This window comes from Acinonyx jubatus, chromosome C1 (assembly GCF_027475565.1).
Source record: "Acinonyx jubatus isolate Ajub_Pintada_27869175 chromosome C1, VMU_Ajub_asm_v1.0, whole genome shotgun sequence".
Taxonomy (NCBI): Eukaryota; Metazoa; Chordata; class Mammalia; order Carnivora; family Felidae; genus Acinonyx; species Acinonyx jubatus.
Genome location: NC_069381.1, coordinates 157,645,876 through 157,667,106, shown reverse-complemented (window position 1 = coordinate 157,667,106; position 21,231 = coordinate 157,645,876). Strand labels below are relative to the sequence as shown.

Sequence of the window (21,231 nt, the reverse complement as noted above, 5' to 3'; positions counted from 1 at the left end):
AATGAACATTGGGGCGCCTGGGTGGCGCAGTCGGTTAAGCGTCCGACTTCAGCCAGGTCACGATCTCGCGGTCCGGGAGTTCGAGCCCGGCGTCAGGCTCTGGGCTGATGGCTCGGAGCCTGCTTCCGATTCTGTGTCTCCCTCTCTCTCTGCCCCTCCCCCATTCATGCTCTGTCTCTCTCTGTCCCTAAAATAAATAAACGTTGAAAAAAAAAATAAATGAACATTAAAAAAAAAGAAATAGTCATTGGCTTTTGGATGAATTACAATGTAATTATAGTGGTACTTATTACTTTGGACCTTACAGATTTACAATTCTGATAGTTCAGATGTCACAAAGTAGAATCTCGCTTTTCTCAATGTAACAAAGTAAACAAGGAAAAATAGGAGTGATGCCTGATATATTGTTTTCCGGCAGCTGTGTAGCAAAACATTTAGATTAAAATCAATGAGTGTACTACTTATGAATTACTTTTGACGTTCAGAGAACTCATAGAAATCATAGAAAAATTACTAGTATACTAGGAAATAAATAGGCAAAGAAAAAGATAGTTTGCAATAGAGTAACTACAAATGGCTAATATGTGTAGAAATGTTCAATTCCTACTAGTGTAGATATGCAAATTTAAACAAGGAAATATAACTTTGTAGCTATCAAGTTAGAAACTATGTAAAACTTCTAGGTCTCAATAAGTAGACAGATGTTCTTACCTGCTTACACTTTGTTGCAGCCTTTAGGAAAATAACTTTTAAAAAAATGTTTGCAGGGCACCTGGTGGTTCAGTTGGTTGAGGGTCCCACTCTTGATTTCAGCTCAGGTCATGATCCCAGGGTTGTGAGACCGAACCTTGTGTTGGGCTCTGGGCTGTGCATGGAGCCTGCTTAGGATTCTCTCTCTCTTCCCTCTACCCCTCTCTCCTGCTGGAGTTTTCTCTCTCTCTCTAAAATTAAAAAAAAAAAAGTTTGCATCATTAAACAGTTTGTTCAATGCCTGAAAGTCCATTTTACAAAAATAACTTTGAAAAGAGTATTTACAAACATTGTCGTGAGTTTTAAAAATAATTGTGAACCATTAGAAGCAATCTGGATGTCCAACTAGAGAATAACTGGCTCTGGCTTATAGTTATCCAATTAACTCCCAGTATAATTTGTGGAAATTCCTTCTTCAATGTAAAGCTACATTTAATCTAAAGGAAGTTAAGCAGATAGAGTCTCTGCCTTCCAAGTATTAACACATTTACTCATTCATTCAACAACTATTTAGTGACAGTGCTCCGGGTGAGGCATGATCCTGGGTACTAGGAAACACTGTGAACGATACAATCAAGGTCCCTATACTCACGAACCATATAGTCCAAATGAAGAGTGATCAACTGTGCTAAGTGCTGTGAAGGAACAAGCCTGGTGCAGATAATAACCTATGGAAGATCTTTTAAGATCAAGCTATTGATCTTAACTGGTCAAGTTATTACAACAAAGCTCTGAATTCTAAAGTGGCCAGTCTGAAAAAGGCAAGCAGGGGAAGAAGGGATGGGATTTTCTGGCCACTTTGTATCCGAATTCCTTTCCTATGTTTGAGGTCTTTCCACTACGTGAGTCCTGGTAGGAGGCAGGATTCTCCAAAGCCCATTAACTCATTTTCCTAGCCTTCCTTGCATTGGGGTTTAGGCCCATGACCCAGGCTTGGACAAACAGAGTTACCTGCTCAAGGCAGGAGCCAGTGATACCAAGAAGCAGTGCCAAGAATTTGTTTTAGTGGCAATGACTGTGGTAGCAGCATTCAGTTTCTAGAGCAATGACTCCAGGATTCCTTTGTCTAAGAGAGCTTTGCATTCAGGGGCAAAGGCAGCTTCTTCAGACTGGTTCTAGGTCTGATTTTGCTTGAAGTTCCATTTGTCTGGCTTTGTTTTTTTCCTGTTCTCCAAATCTGGGTATTCCACCCTTCCTGGAAATTCTGTGAACCACCCAATATACTCCAATGCCTTCCTCTTAAGTTTAAATCAGCCAGAGTCCATTTCTGGGGATTCCATCTAAAAACCCTAATGGATCAGTGGTGGGGAAGTGGAAGGGAGGTGTTGAAGTACACTGCAGTGCTGAAGCACAGTGGAAGTACAGGCACATGCAAAAGTCCCAACGCGGGAGGGAGGTGTGAGGGAGCTTAGAGCGTTTGAGGAACTGAGAGTAAATCAACGAGGCTGGCATTAGAGAGAAAGGCGGCAAGCGGATATGACGGATGCAGCCGGTAAGCCAGGCAAGAGCGAGAGCAAGCAGGTAGGCATGGTGGAAGTCAGAAATGCCCTGGACCTAGACTTTTTTTCAGGAAGATGTGACTGGCTGATGTATCCTAATCAGATGTGTCTCCACTGGTCAGCAGGACTCCAAGGCGAGGCTGAAGGGTTTGGGTGGGATGACTGCCCCTCTGTTGTGCAAAAACATTCCAAACCATGCTCTACTCAGGCCAAGCCTAGGCTTGCCACTTCCAACCCAATGACCTCTCTCTCTCTCTCTCTCTCTCTCTCTCTCTCTCTCTCTCTTTCTCTGACTCTCCTTTGAAGCACCAAGCACCATCTCTAAAGGTATTTATATTATTAGTTTGGTTATATGTTTTTGAGTGCTTGTCATTTCCACCACCAGACAGCTCCCTGGGGGCACAGAGTGGGGGTGGAATGATGACATGTTCTGGACTAAGATCTGGATTTGTTGTTGTTCCTGTCAATTTCAAATTATATGAGCTCAGACAAGTTCCTTCACTTCTCTGAACCACAGTTTTCTCATCTGAATAATGAGGATATTAGCACCTCACTGAGGTTTACATGTACTGTAAATGACCACACAGCACCCACAGCATAGTAGGCGCTTTGTGAACCACACAGTAGGCACTCTGTAAATGTTAGCTCTTTTATTCCTTGGTATTTCAGTGAATTGAATAAAATCTTCTGCAGCTAGGAAAACAAGATAAAATCTTTGCTTTTTATACTTACTTAAGTATTATTACCCATCTAAAATAGATTACACAGGGGGCCTGGGTGGCTCAGTTGGTTAGGCATCTGACTGTTGATTTTGGCTCAGGTCATGCTCTCATGGTTCATGGGATGGAGCCCTGCGTCGGGCTCCATGCAGACTACACGGAGCCTGCTTGGGATTCTCTCTCCCTCTGTCTGCTCCTCCTGCTCGTGCTGTATCTTTCTCTCAAAAGACATAAACAAACTTAAAAAAGACAAAATAGATGACACTGCTTTCTTAGTTCATAATTTAATCATGAAACTGAAAATTTCCTTTTTCTGAAAACTTCTCCTAAAGAGTTATTGCCATTCACTCAGTTCACTTTCAACAGTTACTAAAAGAAAAAAAGGATCAACATTTTCCCCTTCAATATCCCTAGAGAAATAGGATAGAGTAGAATTAAGACATCGTATCCAAATCCAGAAGGTAGATTTTGTTATTTTGAGAAGCAGAGGAAGATATTATTCAAGTCCTAATTGTCTTAACCAAAATATTCCCTTAGATATTATTCCCTCACCTTGAATCTTTAAGAACTTGAAATTGTATATGCTCTACTGACTTGACATTCATTGACCAAATATGTAACTCAGCTATTAAGTGGCTAAAAATGTAAAAACATTACAAAACAAAAACCCTAGAGCTTCCCAAGCCCATTGCTTACTGGCTTGCTTAAACAATCTAATCTAATGAATTGAGTCTTTTAGAATTCTTTTCTTTCCTCCTTGGCCCCTAATCCTTTAATACATTTACTGACCTCCAGCTTGCTCTGATTTTCTTTTCTTCTATTTCCTTGGATTTTGGTGTAGTTTCTCTTTTCAAGTCTGGGTTGTGTATAGAAAAAAGGTTTGCACTGTAAATGCATGATGTTTCTCTTCAAATGGCATATGCGACCAAGCGGCCAGGAAAGAAGATGCATTTTTCTTTCTCCTCTAACTGCTGTAAACCACAAGAACTTGCAACCAGGGAGAGGCCAGACAAGGAATGTCTTAATTTACATAAGAGAATTGTTTAAATACTTTTTAAATGTTTATTTATTTTTGAGAAAGAGAGAGAGAGAGCGAGCACGAGCAGAGGACAGGCAGAGAGAGAGGGAGACACAGAATCCGAAGCAGGCTCCAGGCTTCGTTCGAGCTGTCAGCACAGAGCCCAATGCGGGGCTCCAGTTCGGGAGCCATGGGATCATGACCTGAACTGAAGCTGGACGCTTAACCGAATGAGCCACCCAGGCACCCCCATAAGGGAGTTGTTTAATGTCATGTTTGAGATCCCATACTCCTCTTTTTAAAACTCCCATATTCTTGGCACTGTAGTAGCACTCCCAGCACCGAGAATACCTACACAACCCTGGCAAATGGAGCCTCAAGTGAAAACATTATTGCAACTTCTCACGGAGGGAAGGGAAGCTTTTGTTGCTAAGGACGAATGTGACAAATAATCAACAACTGAAGAGTGTTTATAGGATAATCAGGCCCTTGTAGTCATTTCTTGGCATATTTGCCTTAGAATTCTAATCACTAACAACAGTTCAGATTCTCAGAGAAAAGATTATATGTCTGTGAATACCCATAGGCGAGACAACTGGAACAGCTTATTGTAAAGAAAAGCAAAAATATAGCAAGGTATATCCGTAGTATGTGAAAGGGATGCATAGGTGAGCTTTTTTTTTTTTCTTGCACTGCTTTTAAAGTAGAATTGTTTTAGGAGGATTTCATCAAGGTGACTTTAAGTCTTGCTTTATCCTCACGTGAAGGGTTAATCTTGTTCAGTAGGGAGGAGTCAATGCTAAATTCTGCTCTTTGGTGTAAGTTTGTGCCTAAATAAGTAATCAATTTCTAGAGCTCCAAGACAAACTCTAGTTAGTAAGAGAAAATAAAACCGCTGACTCAACAGAGTAATTTAGGGAACTAGAACAAATTTTCCGTCTTTGAAACTAGGTTTCAGGTGGCATGCGTCAACGGCTGAGAGAGTAGGTACCTTCATCAAGAGATTTGAACATATTTGTTCACATACTAAAAACTCAACCAGGTTAATGTACATCATGTGAGATACTCTCAGTCTACAGACTTCCCCCCAACACTTCTGGAGGCTGGCTAGTTGAGTCAAGATGTATGTCTTTGTGTCTCTGTGTGTTTAATGGTTAAAAGGAATAGATGGAGTTGGGTCATTTACTTTCAACTCAAAAGGCTGAGGTCTATGCTCAGCCATACTTTAAAAAATGATTGCCATTTTAAAGGTTTATTTTATTTTGAGAGAGAGAAAGAGTGGGGGAGGGGCAGAGAGCTAGGGAGAGCAGGTTCTGTGCTGTCAGCACAGAGCCCAATGTGGGGCTCAGTCTCACAAAACGTGAGATCATGACTTGAGCCAAAATCAAGAGTTGGGTGCTTAACCAACTGAGCCACCCAGGCACCCCATCCATGATTGCTATTTTAAATGGAACATGCTGCAAAACAATTAAAAAGAGCACAACAATCCAAATTCCATTTAAATTCACATCTGATGAGTATGTAAGCCTCTTACAAAGATGCAAATATCTTTCTCTACTTTTCATCTTTCCTTTACAACTGTCAAATCACTGGAATTAACCCAATGAGATGTCAAATTTAAGGCATTTTACATAGTGTTGGCATCTGTTACATGTTCAGTGAATGTTACTACATATTCACATCTCTGGATCTCCTTCAGCTTTTGATACAAGCTACACAATTTAAGCTTGTAATAATTACATAATCCTACTTGATGAAACTGCTAATTGTGTGTGTATTTATCTTATCTCCTTGCATTAGTTTCTTATTGCTGCTGTGACAAATTGCCACAAACTTAGTGGCTTAGAACAACACAAATTTAATATTTTACTGTTTTGTAGTTCAGAGGTCTGACATGGTTCTCACGAGGTGAAAACTATTGTCAGGGCTGTGTTCCTTTCTGGAGGTTGTAGGAGAGAATCTGTTTTACTGTCCTTTCTAGACTCTAGAGACTACCTGTATCTCTTCATTCATGGCCACCTTCCACCTTCAAAATGAACAATGGCCAGTCGAATTTTCCTCGTGTTGCATCATTCTGACACTCTGACCTTCCGCCTCCCACTTCCACATCTAAGGACCTTTGTGATTTCATTGTACCTACTTGATGCATTCATCACCAACACCATCACCATCATCTCCTTCTTTTAAGGCTGGCTGATTAGCCTACTTGATTCCATCTGCATCTTAATTCTCTTTTGCCATGTAATGACATATTCACAAATTCTTTTTTTTTTTTTCTCTGCGGCACAAAAACCCGGCCGCACATATTCACAAATTCTGATAGGACGTGACCATCTTTGGAAGGCCATTATTGTGACTACCACACTTCTCAGTCAGAGTATAGACTCCTTGCATGTCTTATATTTTTCTCTGTATTTCTCACAGCAACAAGAATAGGTCTAACTATGATTAGTGTTTTGGTTTATTACTGAACTAATACAGTAAAAGTCTCAAAGGGTGATCTAAGGAGCTTTGGTGGTCTTTGAGGTTCAGGTATTATTCAAGTTGCGTTAAAATTCAAGTCTGAGGGGCACCTGGGTGGCTCAGTCAGTTAAGCGTCTGACTTCAGCTCAGGTCATGATCTTGCTGTTTGTGAGTCCAGCCCCGCGTTAGGTTCTGTGCTGACAGCTCAGAGCCAGGACCCTGCTTCAGATTCTGTGTCTCCATCCCTCTCTGCCCCTTCCCCACTCACACTCTCTCTCTTCCTCTCTCCCAAAAATAAATAAACATTAAAAATACTTTAAAAAACTCAAGTCTGAAAAATATGTAGCTAAAAACAAAAAACAAAAACCGTGAACAAGTAGTTTTCGTTGCCAGTTGTCCTGGATAGAACTTGTTCGGATGACTTGTCATGCATTTCTGCCCAGAACTGCACATACGCAATCACAGGGTCTTAGTTGGCTTATGCTCCATATCTGGCCTCTGGATCAGAATTGGCCCTTCTATTCTTGACATCAAGAGGGATTGACTTGCCTCACTTCCTTGAGGCAGACCAGGCTGGCTCCCTCGAATGGATCAGGGAGGGAAGAGAAACATGCAGACCCAAGGCTCCTAATATTGTGAGAGATGACAAGAGAAACAGGAAAAAAGAAAACAGAAGAAGAAAGAAAGAAAAACCGATTATCTCACAACTGCACTTAGGCAAACTTAATGCTAACCATGGATCACACACGGGTAGTGTATATATTGCCCTGGTGGGAATAGTTAGTTGGAAACCTCACCTGAGGGGAGGACACCGGGACCCTCAATCGGGACTCCAACCAGGCTATTCACTGCAGGGCTTCCCTAGCTGAAAGGTTGGATGTTGTGAGTACCTGATTTGATGTAGTAACCTTTCTTTATTCTTCTCTATACTTCTTCTCTTTATGTTTACTGTAATTGTTTAATTCCGTATATTCCCGTTCCCTTATAATTAATAAACCTTTCCTCTGCAAAACAGGAAGTGCAGCTCTCATGAATTACTATTATTCAGAACACCTGTACAAGTGTATACACCTGTACAAGTTTATAATCTTTGAAAGAAAAGAAATTTGGTAACAGTGCTCTGCAAGAACGAGTAAGCCAAGAAAAAAAGACAGAGGCTGGGAAACAAAGAAGGCAATATAGGACAGGGGAGAAGGGAATTTTCAGCATTTAACAGGCCTGGACACAACCACGCCAGATGGGAGCTGGTAAAGGTGGGACTCCAGTTGGATATCAGTGAAACAATTAAAACAGAACTGCTAGATTACTTCATGTGTCTGAATATACTGGAAGGATGTTTATACTTCTTTCAGAGAGTTGGGGGATGAATCCCGAAAAACTACATAAATGAAAATCTGAGGCAATTATTGCCAGAGAAAACAAACATTGTACCAAAAGAAAGTGTATTTATGGTATTCTGTGGAGCCTGTGGTGAATAATGTTAACAACGCGATAATAATGGAAACATTGAATACTGATTGAATGAAATTATGTTATAACTGCATGGGAAGATGAAAAGGAGATGAGGGAGAGAATGTGTTGGTAAGAAAAATATTCTCATTTTCCATAGTGGGAAGTCAAGTACAATCTAAAACTGAAAAACATCAAGAAATAGCAGCCCAAGTATTTTATGTAGAAACAAAGACAAATAGGTAAAAGAGCAGATATTGTTGATGAGGTTTGTGGCACAGCCCTTTATTATTATCTGACTGTTTACACTACATACGTACATTAATTAATGAAAAAATTATATTAAGACAGAAATTTGTCCACAGTTTGAAAAACAAAACAATACAGATGTAGGCATAATTTACAGAGGCAAAATCCCTATAGTGTTACTCTCTCTCTCTGTCACCTATGGCAATCAGTAGTCCACAGGAATTTTTATTCTAACCAAAGTGGTATTTGTTTTATTCCTTGATTCTCAAAGTTGAAAGACTTCAGTATGATTTAGCCAGTTAACCAAGTAATGAGATAAGCCAGGTGAAGTTCCTGGGGGTATCCATACAGAGTGATCAGGAAGAACTGTACTGGCATGGCAGGATATTTCAGGAAGAATTTTAACAGAGATGAAGATAGTATTGGTCAGGAAAAAGTCTTGCTCATGTTTCTGGCAAACAGAACCCTTCCCAGTTGCCTGAAGTGCCATGTTTTCTGTCTGGTTGGTTCTTCATGGACATTTATGAACCAACCATTGCTAGTCTCATCACTGCTGCTATTACCTTGCATATCAGAAGATGCTGAACCACCTAAGCTTGCATTATTAACCCTTTTACCTTATTTATGGGCTGTCCATGCTTACTTGGTGGGGGTTTTACTAACTTCCAGAATGACATATTCAGAGGAGATGATTCAGTTCAATTAAGCTTTAGCAAAACCTCTTCCCTCTTTTCTGCTATCTTAGTTTTTTCCTTTCCCTGCCTTTTAGTCTAATGGTCATGAGCATTTGTTAGCCAATGATTTAAGAGGCAGTGAAACAAGATTTGGGAAATTAGAACTGTCTTGGGAATCTAGCAAATATGCTTATCCCAGGTTCTCAATTGTGTGAATTTTTTTCTTAAGTACCAAGGTTGTTGGGCAAGATTATGGATTTACACGTTAGTTTTCTTCTATTTGTTTCCTCGGTTAAGAGGCCTTAATCTTTGTTACACATTTTCCCACTAAGTTGGGGGCTTTGATTAGTTGGTTCCAGGAAGAGGTGTCAGGAAGCAGGAGGAACTGGAACAACCAGCCCAAAGAAGCCAGTCCAAGAATGGCAGGATATTGAGGGAACCTGAGGCAGAAACCATGTCTCTCCCTGACCAAACAATGACAATGGCTCTGCTGTATTACAGTTCATTCATTCAGCCAATATTTACCGAGCGTCTCAGTGCCTGGCACTATTCTAGATGCTGGGGATACATCTGTGGACGCAGTGTCATAATTCTGCCCGATTGTATCTTTTTCAAATGCAGCCATGCAAACTGCAGTTAAATCTTCCACCCCCTAATCAAAATTTGATCCAGAATTCTTACCTGGCCGCATTTGACCAAAAGTTTCATAGGAAAGAGACTTTCCCATGAAATTTGCAGTGTTCCCAGCTTCTGATCCTTCAGGGGAAACAAGCCTTATCTCTTTGGTAGTTTGTCTTCTTCAAAGTGTTCGCCCACCTCACCACCTCTTCTAAGGAACTAAATTCTATGAAAAGCCACAGCTACTCTTTGGTAGAAATGAGCCCCTAATGATATTACACTTGCACAAATTGAAATGGGGTTAAAAGCTCAGATTGTGGATTCTTAGATTTCTTGCTAAACTGGAAGCTTTTATGGGCTCACTTTAAATTGAGAGGCAGAGTTTAGACCCTTTTGTTACTTAAGAGACTGAGCAAATTAGCAAGCCTGAGGCAATTCTTTTTTGATTACTGAACTATTACAAATGCCTCCTGGCCAAAGAATAACCTCTCTCCAGAGGGAAATGTTCAGTGGGACCTTTTGCTTAAATTCATAAAATCTGTTAAAGCAAATCTCTCACATTTCCATTAAGTCGGTAAATTACTTCTAGGGGAAGAGGATAAAATGCCGGCGATAAAATGGCCAGACTATATTAATGATGGGTGGTGGGGCTGCAAAGGTGGACGAATTGATGCTACATTTACGGTGCAGAGAATTTCAGGCTTTTTCACGTGTTGGGCTAAATGTAAATGATGTCACCTTCTCCTCCCCTAGTGAGAGGCAAAGTTATCAGGCTGCAGAGGCTTCACCAAATGCGTTCTGTGGCTGACGTGAAAATGACTACAAGGTTATTTCTTTCCATATCTATTCCCTTAGAAATTTTTTTCAAGATTTTATTGTAGATGGGAAAAATGCATAATGCTACTGGAAACAAAGCCCTAGATACATTCCTGATACTGGATTATTGCCATTCTATCTCGGTGCTGATTGAAATCCAAGACTTGGTATCAAAGCCTTAATGAGATGCTGGCAAATATCTTTCTGCCCCACTGGAAATGTAATCTTTCTATTGAACATTTTGTCCCAGTGAATTTCATCTGCAATAGCATTTTGCATTTGAATCAGAGAGGTCAGTGCTTGATAACAGGCCATGTGGTGCTGGCTCTGTTCACTTTGGGGTGAAATTGATCCCTGAAGGTGTTGAAAGTACAGCAGTGAGTCATTACATATAATCAGCTCATTGTTTCATTCAGATGGTTAAAATCATAACCACTGCTCAATTTGTTGTTTCTAAAAATCAAATTTTCCTATAAAAATGACTTACCAATTCCCATGTCCACAATGCTTCCCAAGTATTTACAATTAGTATTTTGTCTCTTAACGTGTCTAATATACTCAAATCACGTTTACTTAAGGAAATTCATGTATGTCATAACAGTTGTCGCCAAAGGGATCATATTTTTACATGGTTTTCTCAGTTTTATTTGAATGGAGTGGTCCATGCTGTGAACCTAGGCTAAAATTTAAAGTACAAATACTCAGTTTATTATCTAAACATTAGCATCTCCTGAGCACCAAGCAAAGTGCTAAATGGTATTCTTATTTGCTAAGGTTGAGATAGCAGAAAAGGGAGCATCTAGCTAGTGGTCTTTTATACAGATTAGAAGCAATAACAAAACACATTTGCAAATATTTTGCTTTGTAGTTAATTTATTCCACATCTGTAAGCAACAAAGCACACTTCTAGAATAAATGTTATATGTGTGTGTATGTATACACATATACAGATATATTGCATACATTATGTATATATACATATTTTTAAAGCAAGTAGATGCTACCAAAATAAAAAACTTTTCATGCTGTGTTAATATCAAAAGATTGAGCCTTTAACTGCTATGTGGGCCTGGCTTTTACAAGTAAATTTGCAAATCAAAAAGGCCTAGCATATTCTACTTTAAATTCACTTAATTTAAATAGTAACAGCCACTGTTCTATGCAATATGATCAATTTAATCAAAAAATGAATAGAAGTACTAGAGAGATTTGCCTATATTAACAGACTGAAAGATTGGGCTACAAGCCCAGTTATTGGGATTCCGAGTGTAGAAGAAATTCAAGAAAATGATCAGTTAGTAAATAAAAGAATTTTAACTTCAAGTAAAAATAAGACCTATTACAATTGGTTATGAATCTGTTAAGTATGGAGAAAGAAAATGAAAATTTGGGTATGATGATTTAACAGGCCAACAGAATTTTCTCTAAGTAGGAAATGCAACTCCTAAAAATATTTAAATGTGCCTACTGAATTCTCGCAATCTATGTTTAAAAACAACATTGTACAAACACTTTGAACTTGCGATTCCACTTTTCAGAAATTATCCTAAGGAAATTAGGGATTTAATAACGAAGTGTAAAGGAATTTAGTTACAATTATCACAGTGCTGTTAATTATAACAACAAAAACACTGGAAAAGTCTAACAATCACACTAATGATTTGGTTATGCACATTATTTATGATATAAAACATAGTAGATCCTATATAATGGAATGCTTTGTAGCTATTAAAATTACATTGTAGAAATATAATTGCAGAAATGTATTTATTGGTATGGAAATATATTTGCAATGTTATGCTGCATTAAAAAAAAAGTCAGTTAATACGAGAGTACATAAATATGGTCCCACATATATGAATATATATATGGATGGGTATGTGTGTGTTTTCAGGAAAAGCAATCACCAAAATGTTAAAGTATGATTTCTAAGTGGTGGGGTATGTGTGATTTTATTTTCATTTTGTTTCTCTCTTTTTTTTTTTTTTGATTTGCACATTTTAAAAATTACTACAATAGGGATGAACTGCTCCATAACCAGAAGTGCTGTTATATATTATTCTAGCTACAATTAAACCTGGCTTTGCCATTATTCTCTTAAAACTGAAGGAATCCAATCTCAGTAATTTTCTGATCCCCTCCCTTTTCTTGAGATTGTAAAAGGACCCCCAGGACATGGGAGAAGCCTCTGCTATTGAGTTCACTGTGGTTGGCATGCTCCTTTTTAAAAATATAAATTACCTTGTTATGTATTTATTTTCAAACATGTGCTTAATGCCTTTATTTCGAAGAGACTGCCATTTAAACTTGATTAAAAATTTATAAGGACAACTAACTATCGGTTAGTTTTGGTTATAACACCAAAACCATGAACTTTCAGGCAATAAATGGTACCAATGAAGGTACAATCCTTGTCCCCAAGAAACATAATTAAATTAGCTATTTTTTACTGCTTCTTGGAGAAAGATGAAAAGCAGGTCTATAGATAAGAGAGATTTGTCTGGGGCAAGCAGCCACATTTCTCCCTCAGCTCCTAACACTTCCCATATCCATCCTCCACAACCCTTGCTGCTAATGCAATACTGGGGGTTCTGAGAGTCAGCTGGTCCATACAACATTATATTGAAATCCTTCTCCCGCTGAATGGACGAGACTTAATGCTAGGAGAGCACTGGACTGGCTGGAGATGGCCTTGTGACTGATCATATGCAGCCCCTTGGGAAAAAAATGAAACAATACTGCGTTGTCTCTTGGTGGCTGGCTCCAAAGGATTTGTTTCTGCAAGGCCTGAGGGAGGAAGGAACTTTTATACCAAAGGTCGCTAGCATTGATAGCACCCACCAGGCAGGCTCAAAAGGGCTTATTTGCAGAGACAAGGAGGCTGAAGCCCAGAAGAGCTGACCCCTAAAGACCATCCTGGTAACTATTTGTTGGACACCTGGCAGTGACATCTGAGTCCTACCTTTGTCACATTACTGTGTCCTTTCAGTAAGAGCACAACTTAATTGGATATAGGTTGCTTAGTTCGTGGTTTTGGTTTTAGATATTCCGTTGAGATTAACAAATGAGACCCTTAATAATGACTGTCCAGCACGTAATGGATTGTTTTACAAGCAAGAAGTGGCCAATTGTCTTCCATCCTCACTAACGACAGGTTAAGAGCCTGAATTACAGCCTGAGAAAGTTCAATTGCCGTTTCCAAGAGCCAGTCACTTAGATATTGATTACCTGTGTTTCTCCTCAGTGTTAAAATCTACTCTTTATTAAGCACTTACAATGCATCGGGTTCTGTGCTAAACATTTCGCCTGCTTTCTTTCTCCACTAAGTTTGTACAACAACTCTGTATTGTAGGTATTACATACTCTAATATACAGGTCATGTTTACATAGAACAAGTTCGATGATAGATCCAGATTTGTCTCACTTTGGAACTACATTCTTAACTGCTGCTTTGAAACCATTTAGGATGCTTTTGGCTGTAAGATACAGAAAAACCCCAATTCAAGTTGCCTTAAACAACAACAACAAAAACCAGAGGTCAGAGGGAATGTAGCTCCAGGGGAGGAAGTCAGGGCTGCAGCACCTCTTCACGGTGATTCCCATAGCCCTGCCCACCCCCACCCCCTATGTTTTGGCTTCATTCTCAGGTTGATACTCAGATGGCTCATCAGTCCAGGCATCATATCCAGACATAACAACATCCAGAGGCAGGAAGGGACTGTAGATTTCTTTTTTTTTTTTTTTAATTTTTAATGTTTATTTTTGAAAGAGCGAGCGAACATGTGAGCAGGAAGGGGCAGAGAGAAAGGGAGACACAGAATGTGAAGCAGGCTCCAGGCTCTGAGCTGTCAGCAGAGTCAGACGCGGGGCTGGAACCCATGAACTGTGAGATCATGTCCTGAGCTGACATCAGGCGCTTAACTGACTGAGCCACCCAAGCGCCCCAGAAGTGTGTGTTTCTTTTTTTAAAGTTTATTTATTTATTTGGGAGAGACAGAGTGCAAGCAGGGAAGGGACAGAGAGAGAGGGAGAGAGAACCCCAAGCAGGCTCTGTACTGGCAGTGTGGGGCTCAAACTCACCAAACTGTGAGATCATGACCTGAGCCTAAACCAAGTCAGTCACTTAATCAACTGAGCCACCCAGGCACCCTGGGACTATATATTTCTTATCTCTCTTTTGAGAATAAGAATGAGGAGGTCTTTCCTGGAAAGCTCCTCCTTCCCTAGAAGAATTTCGCTCATGTCAATTTTACCAAAAATAGGTCACATACATATTCTTAACCCACCTACTGAGAAGGGGAATAGGATTACTGTGATTGGCTTAGATTAATTATCTGGGCTGAAACAGATTCTTATGACTTGGGAACTTGGACCATTCTACTGCAACTGCTATTAATTAATGGGAATGCTCACAGCCAAATTTCAGGCCTACCAATGTCATGCACTTTGGATATCAGCATCACCCCAAGCTTTATCTTATTTTCTACCTCAGTTTTCTCACCTTCTTAGTTTCTTAATACATTGAAATATGTTTTATTGTAAATGACACAAATCCTTTTTATTTATTTATTTTTTTAAAGAATTTTTCAAAGTTTATTTATTTATTTAGGGGAGGAGGGGCAAAGAGAGCAGGAGACAGAGAATCACAAGCAGGCTCCTCCTGTCAGCACAGAGCCTGACGTGGGGCTTGAACTCTCAAACTGTGAGATCAGCTCAGACACTTAACTGACTGAGCCACCCAGGTGCCCCTTTTTTTATTGTAAGTGACACAAACACTTAAATTTAAAAATGGTGCTATTTTATTCCTAAACTGTTTCATTATCTGTGAATTTCTTTTGATGGAACAGGGCTGGTACAAATTATATGCATACATATGACATTTCTGGCCTACTCTGCAAGGCTGGGTTATGTTTTTACGAGGAACTCCTTGACCGTGATCATTGCTAAGTCTAGGATTCAAGTGAGAAGGGAAGTTATTGGATTTCCTCTAGAAGTCTCTGCATATACATAGAAGATTAAAACTTTGCCCATTTGATTGAAGCAGTTTTGCTGGATGAAAAGGGCTCAATGGGGCGCCTGGGTGGCGCAGTCGGTTGAGCGTCCGACTTCAGCTCAGGTCACGATCTCGCGTCCGGGAGTTCGAGCCCCGCGTCGGGCTCTGGGCTGATGGCTCAGCGCCTGGAGCCTGTTTCCGATTCTGTGTCTCCCTCTCTCTCTGCCCCTCCCCCGTTCATGCTCTGTCTCTCTCTGTCCCAAAAATAAATAAACGTTGAAAAAAAATTAAAAAAAAAAAAAGAAAAGGGCTCAATAAGTTAATTATTTATTCAAAACCTATCTTTTATTTTTCTAAACACTGAGCAGTGTGGGAAAGTATGAAGTTCAGATTCTGTCCAAAAGAAGTTTACAAAGTGGATGGGGAGACAATGGCCCCTACATAAAACAAAGTCACGTATAGTACATGATTCAGGCAACTGTGAGATGAGCTATCAGTTTTCCCATCTGCAGTGACAGGGGTTGCACTGCATTTTTTTTTTTTTTTTTTTTTTTTTTTGGTTCTCATAGTGCCTTAACATTCTGTAATCCAGTGATGCTTCTAACACTGTGAATCTGTCATTATTTTCTCTTTCCATATCTCTATACTGAGATTTGAAAAGGTTAAGAGAAAGGGGGGGGGGCCTGGGTGGCTCAGTCCATTAAACATCCGACTCTTGATTTTGGCTCAGGTCATGCTTTCATAGTTTGTGAGATAGAGCCCCAGGTCAGACTCTCCGCTGACAATATAGAACCTGCTTGAGATTATCTCTCCCTCTCTCTCTGCCCCTCCCCAATGCTCTCCCTCTCTCTCTCTCTCTCCCTCTCAAAAATAAATAAACTTAAAAGGGTAAGAGAGGGACCTAAATCAGTATAGAAAGTCTACAATGGAGGCAAACTCTGCTAGATTAGCCACTCAATTGATGGACTTTGTGGTGCCTTTATTAGGAGGAAACTTCTTTTGTACAGCAAAAGAAGCTAATGTCAGGTTGGGATTTATTCAAAACAGAAGAGATGTTCCAGGTCAAATTGTGCGGTCTTCTCCTAAGCCCTTAGTGTCTGCAACTAACGAATGAGGCCCCAGGATGGTCAGCTTTACGCACTGAGAAATCCTGATTTACCAAAGAAAGATTCAAATATATTCACTGTGACATACTTATGAAAGAAAGCACCTGACACACAGTAGGTGACCAATAAATATTTGTTTATATGGTTAAATAAATTGAATGAGTGAATCAATGAATAAGTGAATCAATGAATGAATTATTTTCATCAAAGTGTTTCAGGCTGGGTTCCCTGTTAAGCAGACTCAGGAGAAAGAGAGAAGTAGGAGGGGAAGGGGTGGAGGGAAGAGGAGGAGGAGGCGAAGGAGATGGAGATGGAGGAGGAAGAGGAAGATGATCAGGCAGACAGGTTGAGCTTTAATACGGTCTAAAATGAAGACCTCACCTCACCACAGCAGGGCTCTAGAACTGGAGTGATTTATTATTATTATTATTATTATTATTATTATTATTATTATTATAAGTACAAGCTAGTTGATATACAGTGTAATAATGATTTCAGGAATAGAATTTAGTAATTCATCACTTACATGTAACACCTAGTGCTTATCCCAACAAGTGCCTTCCTTAATGCGTGTCACCCATTTAACCCACCCCCCCCCCAACAAAAACCCACCAGTTCTATTAAAAATAGAACTACCCTATGACTCAGCAATTGCGCTACTAGGTATTTATCCAAAGGATACAGGAGTGCTGATTTGAAGGGGCACATGCACCCCAATATTTATAGCAGCATTATTGACAATAGCCAAAGTATGGAAACAGCCCCATGTATGGGGCTTTCCATACCCAAAGTATGGAAAGAGCTGGTGGGAAATCCCACCAGCAATGCTCAGTTTGTTCTCTGTATGTAAGAATCTCTTATGGTTTGTCTCCCTCTCTGTTCTTATATTATTTTTTGCTTTCCTTCCCTTATGGTCATCTGTTTTCTATCTTAAATTCCACATATGAGTGAAATTATGTGATATTTGTCTTTCTCTGACTTATTTCACTTAGCATAATACACTCTAGTTCCATCCATATTGTTGCAAATGGTAAGATTTCATTCTTGTTGATCACCAAGTAATATTCCATTGTATATATATACCGCATCTTCTTTATCCATTCATCAGTCGATGGACACGTGGTCTCTTTCCATACTTTGGCTATTGTTGATAGTGCTGCTATAAACTTTGGGGTGCATGTGCCCCTTCAAATCAGCACTCCTGTATCCTTTGGATAAATACCTAGTAGTGCAATTGCTGGGTCATAGGGTAGTTCTATTTTTAATTTTTTGAGGAAACTCCATACTGTTTTCTCGAGTGGCTGTACCAGTTTGCACTCCCACCAGCAATGCAAAAGAGTTCCTCTTTCTCTGCATCCTCGCCAACATCTGTTGTTGTCTGAGTTGTTAATGTTAGCCACAGAACTGGAGTGGTTTTGCAGGATGCTCCACGTTGGGTCAAGGAGGCCTGGCCTCTGTATCCCCTTTGATCACTTTGGTCCACTTTATATCCACTTTTCTATGGGCTTCCCATGGAAGGAAGCCTTAGACAAAGCATTCCCCCAAAGAGGCAATCCCCAAAGAGGGCTGACAGCAGAGACTGCCTTCTGATAGCCCCACCCATAGTTGGAGAAATAAGTCTGCAGCAGATTGAATAGTGATCACCAGAAAGATAGATATGTCCACATCCTAACTCCAGAAACCTGTGATTGTGACCTCATTTGAAAAAAGTCTTTGCAGATGCAACTAAGTTGAAGATCTCAAGAAGAGATCATCTTGACTTGAATGGCCTCTAAGTCCATTACAAGTGTCCTTATAAGAGACAGAAGAGAAGACACAGAGACACAGGGAAGAAGGCCTGGTGAACACAGAGGCAGAGATTAGAGTTATGTAACCACAAGCCAAGGAACACCTGGAGCCATAAGATGCTAGACAAAACAAGAAAGGATTTTATCCTAGAGTCTTCGGAAGGAGTGAGGTTCTGCCTCATTTGGATTTCAGATTTCTGATCCCCATAACTGGGAGGAAATGAGTTTATGATGTTTTAAACCATCCAGCTTATGGCTATTTATTTATTTATTTTGCTCATTCCTGGAAAACTAATACGAAGTCCTTCTTCCTAAATGGGGATTTGGGTAACTCATCACAGTGTCTACTGGTTACATCTATGAAAACTCAGAAATCTGCTTTTGAATATTCCTATTCAGTTAAGGTTTTGGGGGGAAGGACTGCTCACAAGAAGTGATACAAAATAGACACTGACAATCTTAACAATCATTATATGTGGCCATAGAGCTTTTCCAGATTCTGAGGTTGGTGTCTGTTATCAGCATAAAATGACCTAATTAACTGGCAGGACCCCTGCAGAATTCCTAAAGAGGGAAGCTTAATTGGTATTCTTTCAGAGAGACCTACTTTACATTCTTACCCAGAAATAGTATTGTTGCTATAGTGTACCTTATTTCCAAAAAATAAATACAATGTTTCTTTTTCTAATGTGGTAGCTGTGCATTTATAGCCTTTTTACAAAAAAAATCCAAATTACACACATTATGTGACTATAATTGCTTATAAACTGCATATGTTATAATTTAATTATATTTTGAATAAGAGATTTGCATTTTTGTAAGAGCATTTGGTACTTAGCCACAAAGTTACTAGAAAAAAAAAAGAAATCAAATTGATATGGAGGGTTTTAAAATATTTACATTTCAACTAAATAAAAGGAGAAAGGGTCCCAGATTTTTCTTACAGAGAATTAAAGTAATCGTTACCATTCAGAAATAATGATCCATCAAGAAAATTGCATTTGTGCTAACTGAAAGGAGAGGAGAAGATATATGTCTATGAAATATAAAGCATAGAACTAAATGTTCATAGAAAAACCTGGAAAATCATCATAGCTTATTTGTGAAAAGTCTCTTGCCCTCATGAAATTTTGATGTGTTCTTTACATAACTGAATTGTTTCCCTTCATTGTTGAGTGTCACAGGCAGAGAGGTCTAGAATTACCATGTTATGAATGTGACTGAATTGGCTTCAAAAATATTTCAAAATAAGTAGTTATGAACAGAGGATTGAAATTCTCATTTAACAATCAGTATTATTTTAAATGACTACAAGATTTTTTTTTTCACATCCAGGCAGTACTAATTGGTCACACTGAACACAAAGCAATGTTATATTTGGAAATGTTAAAAACATCAGTTAAAATATCTTAATACTTGGGCTTCAATCCAATTTCCTTGATGCTTGTAAGTCCAAGAAGCTCTTTAAGGAAAAAGAAAGTGGGTGGAGCAAGAGGGAACAAATAGAGAGAGAGAGGAGGAAGAGGGGTAGGAAAGGACAGGGAGGTAGAATGAAAGGAATCAAATTAAAAAGCGCAGAAACAAATGGGACGAGCATTCAAAGAAGAGATTTCCAGTCTTAAACAAACTCTTCTAGAGAACAGAAAACCAGAGAACACAACCTAATTCATTTTGTGAATCAAATATAGCCTTGATACCAAAGGGTAGACACAGGCACTATAAGGATGAAAATTTACAGGACAATTTTTGTCAAGAACATGGATATATGGTGTAGGGGTAAACAGAATGTAAAGCCCAGAGGCTGACCCATACATATGTGGAAACTTGCTCTAGCACAGAACTGGTATTGCATACCACTCAGAAAAGGAAAGTTAGTCCATTCATGGTAATGGAAAATTGGATACCCATATGAAAAAAAAAAAAGAAAGAGAGAAATTGGACTCCATACCCTGCACCATACCCCATATTTCAATTTCAGTTTGCATTAAAGATTCAAATATAATATAAAAACAGGGAGGGGGGCAAAACATAAGAGACTCATAAAAACGGAGAACAAACTGAGGGTCACTGGAGGGCTTGTGGGAAGGGGGATGGGCTAAATGGGTAAGGGGCATTATTTCTGATGGCGATCTCAGCCTCCTCAAGGCCCACTAAGGGTCTTGTAAGATGTCCAAGAAACAGTGAGAGTGACTTTAATTGCTGACAAATTATTCAACACTTCTTAGATTTTCACAGTATATCACTCAACCATTAATATCTTTAAAGGGAAACATGACCTATCTTTATATTTTATTTTATTCTATTTTATGCTTATTCTAATGTTTATTTATTTTTGAGAGAGATTAGGGGAGGGGCAGAAAAAGAGGGAGACAGAGAATCCCAAGCAGGCTCCACGCCATTATCACAGAGCCCAATGTGGGGCTCGAATCCACAAGCTGCCAGATCATGACCTGAGCGGAAGTCAGACATTCAACTGACTGAGAGCCACCTAGGCCCCCTGAACTATATATATTTTAAATTGATTCCATAAAATTATGCCAATTAATATTTTTATTATATGCATTAGGGAACATTTTAATTCTTCATTTCCAGATATTTCTGTTTTTTCAAAACTGTAGGCATTTGCCAGAACTTTACATTTCACCCTCTTTAGCAAATGTCTCAGAAGTACTTGATTTTATATTGAATTCTCCTATCTAGGCAGATCATTTTGCTGAGCTCACAATCTTCAAACATCTGTCCTTTCAACCAAATGCACTCATCATTCCTTCCCAGATATTTGCAAAGTTCTACCCAGCAACCCCCTTGCCACACTGAGCAAAGATCTGGGCTCCACATCAGCCACCACTTGATCCGGGTGCAGAACCCTCGCTCTTGATTCCTCCACTTCTGGAGCCATTGTCAGAGTCAGAGATATTACAGCTCTACTTTATTCACAAACATAAAGAAGCAACTAATGCTGACTGAGGATTTAGAAGACATTGTACTAAGATGTCTATGAGTAATTTCTCATTTCATCTTCTCAACAATACTAGGAGATGGGAATTACCACTATCTCTACATCTGGAAATGGAGACTGAATTAGGAAAC

General features: G+C 39.3%; 1 long non-coding RNA gene across 2 annotated transcripts in view; it reads right to left on the bottom strand.

Annotated features, from left to right (window-relative positions):
* Positions 1 to 234: 234 nt before the first annotated feature.
* The window catches only part of LOC106987881 (uncharacterized), a 79,265-nt gene continuing 58,268 nt past the window's right edge, over positions 235 to 21,231 (bottom strand). For both annotated transcript variants that reach the window (XR_008295436.1, XR_008295435.1), the window contains exon 6: positions 235 to 941. This is a non-coding gene — a long non-coding RNA (uncharacterized LOC106987881). The remainder of the gene's footprint in view (positions 942 to 21,231) is intronic.